This window comes from Notothenia coriiceps, unplaced genomic scaffold (assembly GCF_000735185.1).
Source record: "Notothenia coriiceps isolate Sejong01 unplaced genomic scaffold, NC01 NC01_scaffold00033423, whole genome shotgun sequence".
Classification (NCBI taxonomy): Eukaryota; Metazoa; Chordata; class Actinopteri; order Perciformes; family Nototheniidae; genus Notothenia; species Notothenia coriiceps.
Window position 1 is genome coordinate 120,369 of NW_011366124.1, and position 10,561 is coordinate 130,929.

Sequence of the window (10,561 nt, forward strand, 5' to 3'; positions counted from 1 at the left end):
ACATTTATTATAAAGGTGTTTTTTAATTTTTTCAATGTTTATATTGGCGGACTTTTCTAATCTGCATAAAATAAGAACCATATACAACATACATTTAAAACCAGTGTTCTCAACTGGTCGAGGGCCTCGGGAACCATCTTTTGACTTGGTCAATACATCGTCACCGTCAACATTTTGAAGCATCAAATCTATTCCAACAAACAAAAAGTCTGCTGTAATATATATATATATAGTCGCTTTTCAGCATACAATCATTAATTCAGTGAAGTACAGTGCATATGTCCCTTCAACAAAACTAAAGTATGCTTTTATAAAGAGGTTTAAGTGGCAGACTGATGGAATCAAAGGCTGAACTGTATAACATAAGAGATTTTTAGAAATACTAACTAAACTATGCATTCTCACATCTGGGAATTAATCTATTATCTACCGACATTTAATAATATTTTATGCCATTTTTCTTGTTCACTTTGTTTCAAGCTGATTGCTAGCTCCCAGAAGAAGAGTAAAGAGGAGATAAGTCTGTGTGACTTACTTTAAAATGTGTGGGTAAGGGTAAGATAGCTCCATCTGTTCTAGTGACCATGTCAATCCATCAAACGGGGGTCAATTTATTATGTGTTCATTTTTATCTGAAGTTGTACCCATGGATGTATAAAGAAGAGTTCTACCGCAAAGTTATTCTCCGTGGGGTCTTCCGGCTACAATCTTGATTCTGATTGGCCAGAAGACTCGAAAAAACATCAGCAAAGATATTTTATTGAGAAGATGATCACTACGTGACAGAAGTTTTCAAAACCGTTTATGGTCTCCGGTACTTCCAGTCAAACGCCAACTTTTTTTTCTTCACTCACACATCCGCAACCCACTCGAAACGGGTCCGGGTCGCGACTCACCAGTTGAGAACCACTGCTTTAAACAATCTGCCTTGTTTAGTATGTTATATGGAATCTTGGTACAGCTCAGGAGTAAATGTATTTTTAATTAAGGTATCACCCCACCTAGTTAACAGCTGTTAGACCTCTGATTTAGGGTAAATCTGAATTGAACTTTATTTTGTCTCCCCAGGACCCCAGTTTGCAGAGGAGCCCGCCCCTCCTCCCACGCCGCCCTCTCCCTTCGGAGACTACAGACAATACCAGTGAGAGGACTGCCCCGCTTCTTTTCCACTAGGCCTTTTTCTAAATCCTTGCTGGATAATGTTTAATCTATAAAAAACATGCCACATACCGAACGTACTGAATTATAAATATGTGGTATACTTATGTATATATAAAGTAAAGGCTTTCTGCTTGTATTCACCCATGTCAGTCTTTATTTGCCTTTTTTAAATATGTCACCTGCTTGGGCTAGCCGTTTAGATTTATGAAGGCAAATACAAATCAGATACAATGCTATTCCTCGTTTTTATAAAGAGTGATTTTATTTATTTTATTTTGTGAAGAGTAGTACCTGATTGTTCCCTTTTATGTGACCATGCTTTTACATTCACCACAAAGGTGTACAAGAGGCTGCTGATGACAAAGGATGGCATAGGCAGTACAAATGAATGGAGAAACTCAAGCAAGGGATTGATGCATATTGTATGAAATCTGTATGATAGATTGACTATGGTACAATAAAGAAACAAGTTGTTAAAGTGACTGTTGTAGTCGTATGAATACATTTAAGCCATGGTCTTTGTCCTGGCTTATAGGAAAAGTGTAAATTAAAAATGAGAATGAGTTTATGTTAAACCGCTGCACATGCCCATAATTCATGCTGCCTTTGCAGGATTGCTCATTCTCCGCTAGAGGGCAGTCCTTGCTAAAAGTATGGCTCTTTCTTTACTTGGCCAACAATTGTGTTACTGACTCCTTTAGGATGTGTGTGTATAAAAGCCACATAAGGGAGTACTTTCCTCTCACATTCCCTGTTTGTGACACACACACACACACACACACCTGTTATCTGTTTGAAGCTGGCTCTGTGCAGTTACAGGTGAAGGACAGGTGGGAAGGAACTGTTGATGCAACTTCAACGTCACCAGTTTGATATGTAGGGTCAGGTTTCATTTGTTTCTTTAGTCACAAAAAAGATACTAGAAAACGTTCTAATTAACACACCTTAGCTATTAGGGACTAACTATCTCGGACTAATATCTACTAAAGGATTTCAGGAATGTATCCACCTATTTGCTTGATCATTCAAGTCGTGTTATCTATAAAATGTCCAAGCATTTAGGGAAAACACAAGGGCTTGTTTTGACAAATCAAATCTCCCAAAAACTGCTAAGAAATTCAGTATGCTTTCATAAAAGATGTGGGTTAACCAGTAGTTTTATTGACCAGTATTCAGACTCAGGGACCTTATGTGGATACTTTTATGTTTATTTGAAAGTTGGATTTTAAGACTGGACATTTTGGTTATACTTGATCAGAATTCAACTTATGTAAAACCGACACTTCAAAACCTCAAATAACAAATTTGATAAAAAGAAACGTTAGTTTTAGGGACATTCTTTGCTTCAACAGTTAGTTGAATAATGCATTACATTTTATATATCCTACTATTTTGATGAAAATAAACATTATTCTCCTCTCTAATAACTCGAAAAACGATATTAACAAAGTAAAAGGAACATTTTCAATGGTGTATGTGAGTGAAACTTGAAATTGACAAAAAAGTTGTTTATGACTAAGAATGACACAAAACAAAACAGCTCAATAAAGGACATGTGTACGTTATGTTTCTTTACCACATGAGACTTGACTTTAAACTGGACTAAAGACTTACAGTTCTCAGTCATTGAGTAGAAAGTATATCTATTGGAATAGTATAATAAAGTAGCATAACATGTAATACTTGAATAACCTACACATTCCTCAAAGTTAAGTATGCTGCAGTACTTGAGTAACTGTTTGCTACTTCGGTACTTACCATCACAACACAATGGCATATTTCAATATATTTTAGTTTTACATTTTGAAAGTAATAAAGTAGTAACTCATCCTCAAGAATGTGTAATGTCTTCACCAGGAAGAAATGTTTTTCGCAATAAATATGTAATAATGGATAAAATGATGTGTGTGTTCTGACACTCGTCATCTTTACTGTGCTGCCCCGTTATCATGCAAATGATGCGGGACGAGAGGCCGATGTGTCATGCCCTTTTAAGAAAAATGAGAAATAGTGGGGAGTGACGTCTGCTGCGCACACAGGCCGGAGGCAAACTGACACTTGCGGAGCGGCGAGAGACAGCGAGAGAAACGGTGAGTGCAAACCACAAACTTTACTACATGCTAAACGCGGACAAATAACCCATTTGCTTGGGAGCACGTCTTGTCGACACATGCGGTATTAGTATCGAATACGGCAGGGTGCATGGCGTGTTTAGTGTGTGTCGTTTAAATGAAAATAAATTGTCCGCAAGTACAAAACGGAGTGTGCACTCCCATTTTAGTCAAGGCCAGGCGGAAGGGCAGGTAACGTTAGCAGCAATCGCTCTTTCTTGAGAAAATACACCGTGATAGGAGTTGACTTAAGACCTGCCAGGCCCGGTTGACGTGTGAGCTGTAAAATGCGCTTGATTGCAGCGCGTTTCTGACAGCCTAGCTGTGTTTTGATTGTACACGGAGGACAGGAATGTGTCGGCTAGCTAGCTTGATGCTAACGGAGCTGTAGCTAGCGGTTGTTAAGTGTCGGCGGCCCGTCGCAGGCGGTTAAAGCTAGCTAGTTAGCGGCATTGTGCTAACGAGCTTTGATAACGGGATTTAGCGTAGTCGCCGGTGTGAGCCTAGATTGTTTATGGACAGATGCTGTCTGGATTAAAGATTGTTATTTTAAGTATCTGTAAGCGGGTTTTTGATTTGATTTGATTGGTGTTATGAAGCTGAAGGGTGTAATAATCATGCATCGACGGAGTGTTAGTTGCTGCTCTGTGGTTATAGAGCCAGCCACAGATTGTAGGGATTTAGCATGACCTGGAGTGATAAGCATATGCTACTGCCGTAAGCAAATTAGGTAGATTCACAGGGATACAACCCTAGAGCTCATTTGACTTTCTCCTGTCTGGGGCCAAGCTCTTATTTTATGGGTTGCCTGTTGCAGGCTTTTTTCTGCTGCAGGGAGAGTGATGTGAAACAGGAAAGGTGTACTACATCCTCAAACTATAAACACACAGTCGGGATGCTTTATTAAAAATAGAGTATCAAGAGGTGTAGGCATCCCTGCAGAGGTGGATTATCGTCTCCTTTTCAACATGTGTTAACTGAATTGATGCACCCGTCTCATCCTGTGCCCTGAATCTCCCCATAGCTCATAATCAGGTATAGGCTATAAAACCCACTTCCTCCCTAAGCAAGCCTAGTTTTCTGGAGCTTTGAACAGGAACCGAGACTGGAAGAAGCTATTTTAGAAGGTAGCTACTCCTTTTCCATCCTATCAGCATGAATACTTATTGCTCTCTGGAAAGAGGATGTGGTTACAGGTTAAAGCCTCAGCCAAACACATGCATTCTGTGGGTGTTTGTCAGTCACAGATCTTTGTCATAACTTAGTCACAAGAAGTTTCGTTTGCCGGGCTGCTGTTTGGTTTTGACTCACGGTGGGACATTCAGAGACCTGAAGAAAGATGTCACAACTATCTAACTAGATAACTTAAAAGCTTTTGGTTCCTTATTCATTCTTGAGGTATAATTTTGAAAGAGAAGATGCTTAGGAAGTTTGATACCATCTTAAGGAGAGATAACATTTCAATTAGCCTTTACATCAGTTTAAACGTTCATGAGTAATGAGTATGTTTCTGATGTAAATGCAGTGTTATCTATTACATGTGAATGCCAGCTTTCATGAGTACCGGTAGTTGCTAATGTAATGAACTAGCTTTTTTCCCCCTAAGTTCTGGTGGTAGCAATTTATTTTATAGGCTTGTAAATGTTTTTATTTACTAGGATGTTTCCTAGAAAGAACTTTGTAAATGTAGCACTCATTATAGGTCAAATTTAGTGTTGGTATCGTTTCAATTAATTAATTCCAATTAACTGCTAAGCTTGCTTGTCTTTCAGTTGGGGAAAGCAGGTCAGCAAAAAACATTCCAAAAGTTCCATTTGACTATAGGCATCATCCAGTTTAACATATGAAGATTAACATGTTTAATAACAAATTAATTAAGTAATTTGATGAAAATAAAATACATTTCAACCCGATTTTAAATTGAACAGTACTTGTAGGGAAACTCCTCTGAATATTCAGCAGCTGATTTTGAACTCAACCCAAGCCAATAAACGGTGTCTTCTACTCTATAAGTGGCACCAAAAGACATCATAAAAAAAGAGGATAATAAATGATATGTAAAATAAAGCGTTATGTCTTCTTTACTCAAGACCTTTGCTTGAGAGGTTTTCTGCTGTCAGTAGTTCCTGGGTGATTTCCCTGTTGGTGTGTGGGTTTCTTATGCTGTGTGAACAAGTGCTGTGTGAACAAGTGCTGTGTGAACAAGTAATGTGTGAACAAGTGATGTGAACTGTGGTTGTGGTTGAGGTAAATGAATAACTATGAGCTTGTCAACATTAAAATGCGCTCCACCAGAACCACTATTATGTCACCCTGTTTTTGCCTTAAAACCTCAAGGGGTATTTTTTCATCAGTGTCGCTCCTGTAATTGTCATGTAGGTCAACAAGCAAGCAAATCGGAAGATGTCACAAGTCTGTATCATGCTGCCAGCTTAACCAAAGGATATGTGCATTTTCACCATCTACATTGGGCGGAGGATACAGAGGGCAGATGTCAATCAAACCCCCCTGCTGAGTCAGGCGCTGTGACAGCTTCACATCTGTCGGATTAGCCTCGCTACAGCAGGAAACAGTGCATCCTGAATGTTGTAGCATAGCTGTGAAGCCTCCTGCTCTCTTATTTCAGCTTCCTCTCGACTGAGGCGTAGTTTATACAGACACATTTGCTGCATATTCTTGCTTAGCAGCATCACCTCGTCCAGTTTCCAGCCTTAGATGGATACATACCTTTGGCTGTAGAGGGTGAGTGATGCGGTGATGTCATGGTAGAGCATGTTTTCGGTGGCATGTGGCTTTCCCTCGCTCCTTATTTGCTGGGGTTACTACGAGAGCAGAGGAACGGCAGCGATGTGTTTGTTTTGTTGGGAATGACAGTGTGTAGTTCAGGGCGATGGAAAGAAGGAGAGGTTTGGTTTTTAAAGGGAGATGTCCTTAAATGGCCATGCGTGTGTGTCTGTTTGTGTGTGTCATGAGTGTGTAGGCAGGCAGTTGAGAGTACAGTGCAGCGTGTAGTGAGTGTCTGTGAAAGTGTGTAGAAAAGGTGTCAAAGCAAGAGCATCCTTTGTAGAAGATGCTACAGTTATGAGTAGGAAGCTCAATAAGACCAGAGTTCAAAGGAGAAAGTTGTTCACTCATTGAATATAAAGCAGCATTTTTGGGGGCTTGATTGGGAATGTCATTTGTAGGGATGGGTATCGTTAAGGTTTTAACGGTACTACTACTTTTATCGATACCGCTTATCGGTCCGGTCTTTTAACGGTACTCTTATCGGTTCTTTTGGAGAAAAAAATAAGGTGAACTAACTAAACAAATTGTGAACAAAATTAACATTGCTTTTTATTTAAATTAAATAAATAATATTTCACATCAAAAGAAACAACAATGTTTTAACAAATAGTATTAAATAATCTGATGACAGAACTGTAAACAGAAGAGCTGAAACTTTAACAAAAATAAATAACTCAGTTACCTCTAATCATTAACCCATGTTTGTATAATTGAGTTAACTCCGTGTGTTGCTGCTAGCATACAACAAAAATAAATAACTCAGTTACCTCTAATCATTAACCCATGTTTGTATAATTGAGTTAACTCCGTGTGTTGCTGCTAGCATACATAACACCTGACGTGGAAACGTTACTCGTGGATGGGGCTACAGAGCTACTAGAAGGACAGTCGAACCCGGTGCATTTCTCCGTCTGAATGTGGTGCACTTTTTCTAAATGTTTAGACAAATTGCTCGTGTTACCGCCCTTACATGCTAAACTCTTATAGCACTTTTGGTAACGAGCATTGTCCACATCGAGACGGGTAAAGTTTAACCACACCTCGGAGCGCGTTCTCGCCGCCATCTCCTCCGTGTGTGTGTGTGTGTTGCTGCATGTAGCAGCTGCGTGTGTGTAAACTGCCCCGCCCCCAAAGCAGGCGGGGGAGAGAGATCTCTCGCCTGGGTTGGAAAGATCGAAAATACTAAAAAGACGCATTTTGCACGCTTTTTGCATATTAGAAACGGAGTTGGCAACACTAAAACTGCAATATAATGTTTGTGTAGCAACAATACATATATTTTTTGCATGTCTCCAGTACCGATAAAAAGACCGTCAACGTCGGAGCTTAACGGTACCATGGTCTTTAATAATTCAGCCCCGGGGCCCGTTCAATACCGGGGCTCGGTACCCATCCCTAGTCATTTGAGTTGGGGGAGAGTGTATTATTTATCTAGTATTTTTGTCTTGGCAGGCATCAAGCAAAGCCACTTTGCTAGAACATCATTTAACACACTCGAGCTGCACAACGTTGTCCTTTACTGCTACTCGAGCTTAGAGAGAAGTACACTGTCTTTCCTTTTGACGCTCGGCTCAACAATGCATTTTAACATCAACATGTAATCGTCTTTATTTGTAAGCAAAAGTTAAGCGTAGCTCAACAGCATTACAAATATTAAGATATTGATTTTCACACCACGCCTACATACACCAATATTTTTAATTTATGAAGATGATGATGATTTACTGAGTTCTGAGCTCTTAAAGTGCCCTTCTGGTTGTGTGCAATAAGTTAATAGCAAAAATAACTAATTATGACGTTTATTTCCCAAATGACTATTGCCCCAATGCTCTATTTATGTATTGAAAATAGCATGTATGCAGTAGCATCAGCTTTTGTTATACATATTTGAAAATGTAACAATACAAATGTAGGTATGAAACATGTTTATGCTGCAAATGGCATCTCCTTTAATATTTTGCACCTCCAATATCTCTTTACTTTTTACCATACTTTAATGAGCTGGTAACATCATCTATTTTAAGCTTAGTTGAACATCATTCCTTTTTGTTGACACAGGACACAAAACTACATTTGTTGTCCCTTAGAATGTGTATATGTAGGCACCTAACCTTTCCTGGAAAAAAAGTAAATCACTTCCTCCAACATCAGAAAAAAACTAACAATAGTTTTATGAAAAATGCAAGGGATTAAGTTTAAACACAACCAGTCCTTTTTAAAAAGTATTTCTGTTGTAAAATGAAACCAATAAGCCTTATAAATACCTCAGCTTTGGGTCCTAACACAGATCTGCTGCATCGCAGCGTTGCCTTTCCTTTGAGGATATTTGAGCACAGGTAAAATTGAGCAATAAACATCCATAATGTCCTCTGAAGCAGTCGCATATTAATCTAACAGTCACTATCACAGAGTGGGTTCCTGATGTCACCTCTCTTATCTTGTGAACCCTCAGTGTTCATACAACAACCATGACATGTGGATAGCTGACAGTAAGGCCTAAATGTAAGTGTGACATTGTCTTTATGACATTGTATATGTTACACTGTGCATGCACTTGACTCTGTTCTTGAATGTTTACATGAGTGCAGCAGTGGCTATTTGCATAGCACTCGTGCGCCCTGGTTTCTTTTTTTTCTTTTTTTTTCTCCCTAATCGTGCAAGGAGAACTTCTCTTTGTTGTGTAGAGGATTAGTGAATATGAATTATTCACAGTCCGGGCTTCATATCCCACATGGTCACTGCTTGCGATTGAAGTTGGAGGTCCTTGGTTCCTTCATCCACCCCCCCCTGAGTATTTTTTATGGAGTGTGCTGCAAAAAGAACAGTGTAGGAGGGGATCATCGGCTTCCCAGAGTACTTTCCGATTAGCTTTTTAATGGTTTGGGCAAAAGAGTTGACTATTAACGTGTGGCTATACTTTGTCCCTTTAGACCTGATTTGAACTTGAAGCCACTTTCTGATTTTCACACAGTTTTGATGCCAGCATGCTGCACTTTTCAACTCATGCTGGACATGCTGTACTCTCAGGGCTAGTCCTTTGATGTGAGGCCTAAGAAACCTTAGCCGCTTTCACACCGCAGGACTTGCCGTACTTTAGTGCCGGCACTAAAGTACCACGGCACTGAATCCGCCAGGGGGCTAGTGCCAATCGCATTCACACCACAGTACTTTCCCTGAGGCAAGATTACGCTGACGTCACTTCGTCTTCTTCTTCTCTGGGTTTACTGGCAGGCCGCAAAACCACTTCACGGCGAGTACAAAAAAAAACAGAGAAGAAGAACTACACGGGGGAGGGGGTATAAAGCCCACCCGCTGTACATGATATATATATATATATAATAGGTAGGCTCAGCAGACAGACCGTAGTGCAAAGATAAAGTGTCACATGATTATTTACTAAATAGTGAATTCAGCTTCAACTTCACCAAGATGAAGTTCATATCTTCCTAAGATACGTGTTACTTTATGTCCCTACTAGAATCCGAGCTCAAATGACTCAAACCAACAAAATGTCCAAGCAAAGAATCATGTGCACCATGAGGCTGGGTTATAAGGGTAATTTACAAATGAAATACCCCATTATAACAATGGACTTTATCTTTTTTATGTATATATATATACCCTCATGCTGATCTTGAAAGACTATAATAAGATCAAAACCAGTAAATAATAGGGTTGGATGTCCAGGGTACAGTAAAGCTAACATGCGGTGTTTTGAACACTTGCCTTGCAGTTGTGGTACCGGCTCCCCCCTTCGCTTGCGTGGAGCCACAGCATGAGGGCCTCAACGGCCTCCTTCTGGGCGCGCCGACCGTCCTTTTTCGGCCTCCTCTCTTCGGCCCGCTTCATCTCTTTGCGGGTTTCCGTCATTCTCTACTTCACCCACTTTGAATGCTCTCTTTCTCTTTTATCTCGATCCAAAAGTCAAAGGACGGCAATTGGGTGAATCGTGAATAATAAAATCATCCATTTTATATCCATTTACATATCACGTGCTTTCTAAGGATCCCCAAAACCACCCTTAAATAGCGAGTTATCTAATGGAAATGTATTCACGTAAACAGAGACGTTGTACTTTTAGTTAAAGTACGTCATTGGCATTTTATGTGTGTTCATTTTATCTGTAAACATTATCTTTTTAATTATTTAATAATAGTTTCTTGTAATTATCTAGAAAAATTCTATATTGTTTTCAAAATGAATGTTCCTCTTCTCGTGTTTTTGTAAAGGAATTCTTTCATGTGTAACTACTGTCCAACCGATTATCTAATTCATCGCATTTAGGACATAATGGGGGAGCTCTAAGCACCTACTATTTCTATTGTTCAGTTCATTAGATAAAAACCTACCGTTGAGAACGCCATAAAAGCACATCAAGAAATAAAGGTGTTGTGGGGGGTGCTGTGTGGTGTGGTTTGGTGTGTGTGTGTGGTGGTGTGTTCTGCAGGTGTATGGAGTAAAGAGGAGATCCTGTGCGGGGGGCGAGTGGGTGTGTTGTGGAC

General features: G+C 39.7%; 2 protein-coding genes across 4 annotated transcripts in view; both read left to right on the forward strand.

The window, feature by feature from the left end:
- Positions 1-10,561, forward strand: part of ipo9 (importin 9) — a 63,361-nt gene that overhangs the window by 47,148 nt on the left and 5,652 nt on the right. The window lies entirely within an intron of this gene.
- The window catches only part of LOC104961557 (ras-related protein Rap-1A), a 29,937-nt gene continuing 22,543 nt past the window's right edge, over positions 3,168-10,561 (forward strand). Inside the window, exon 1 of one of the 3 annotated variants that reach the window (XM_010789865.1) lies at positions 3,168-3,251. The gene's annotated coding sequence lies outside the window, so the exon portion shown is untranslated. Of the gene's footprint in view, positions 3,252-5,914; positions 6,015-10,561 lie in introns of those variants that run through there. The other 2 variants (XM_010789866.1, XM_010789867.1) reach the window with 2 other exon arrangements.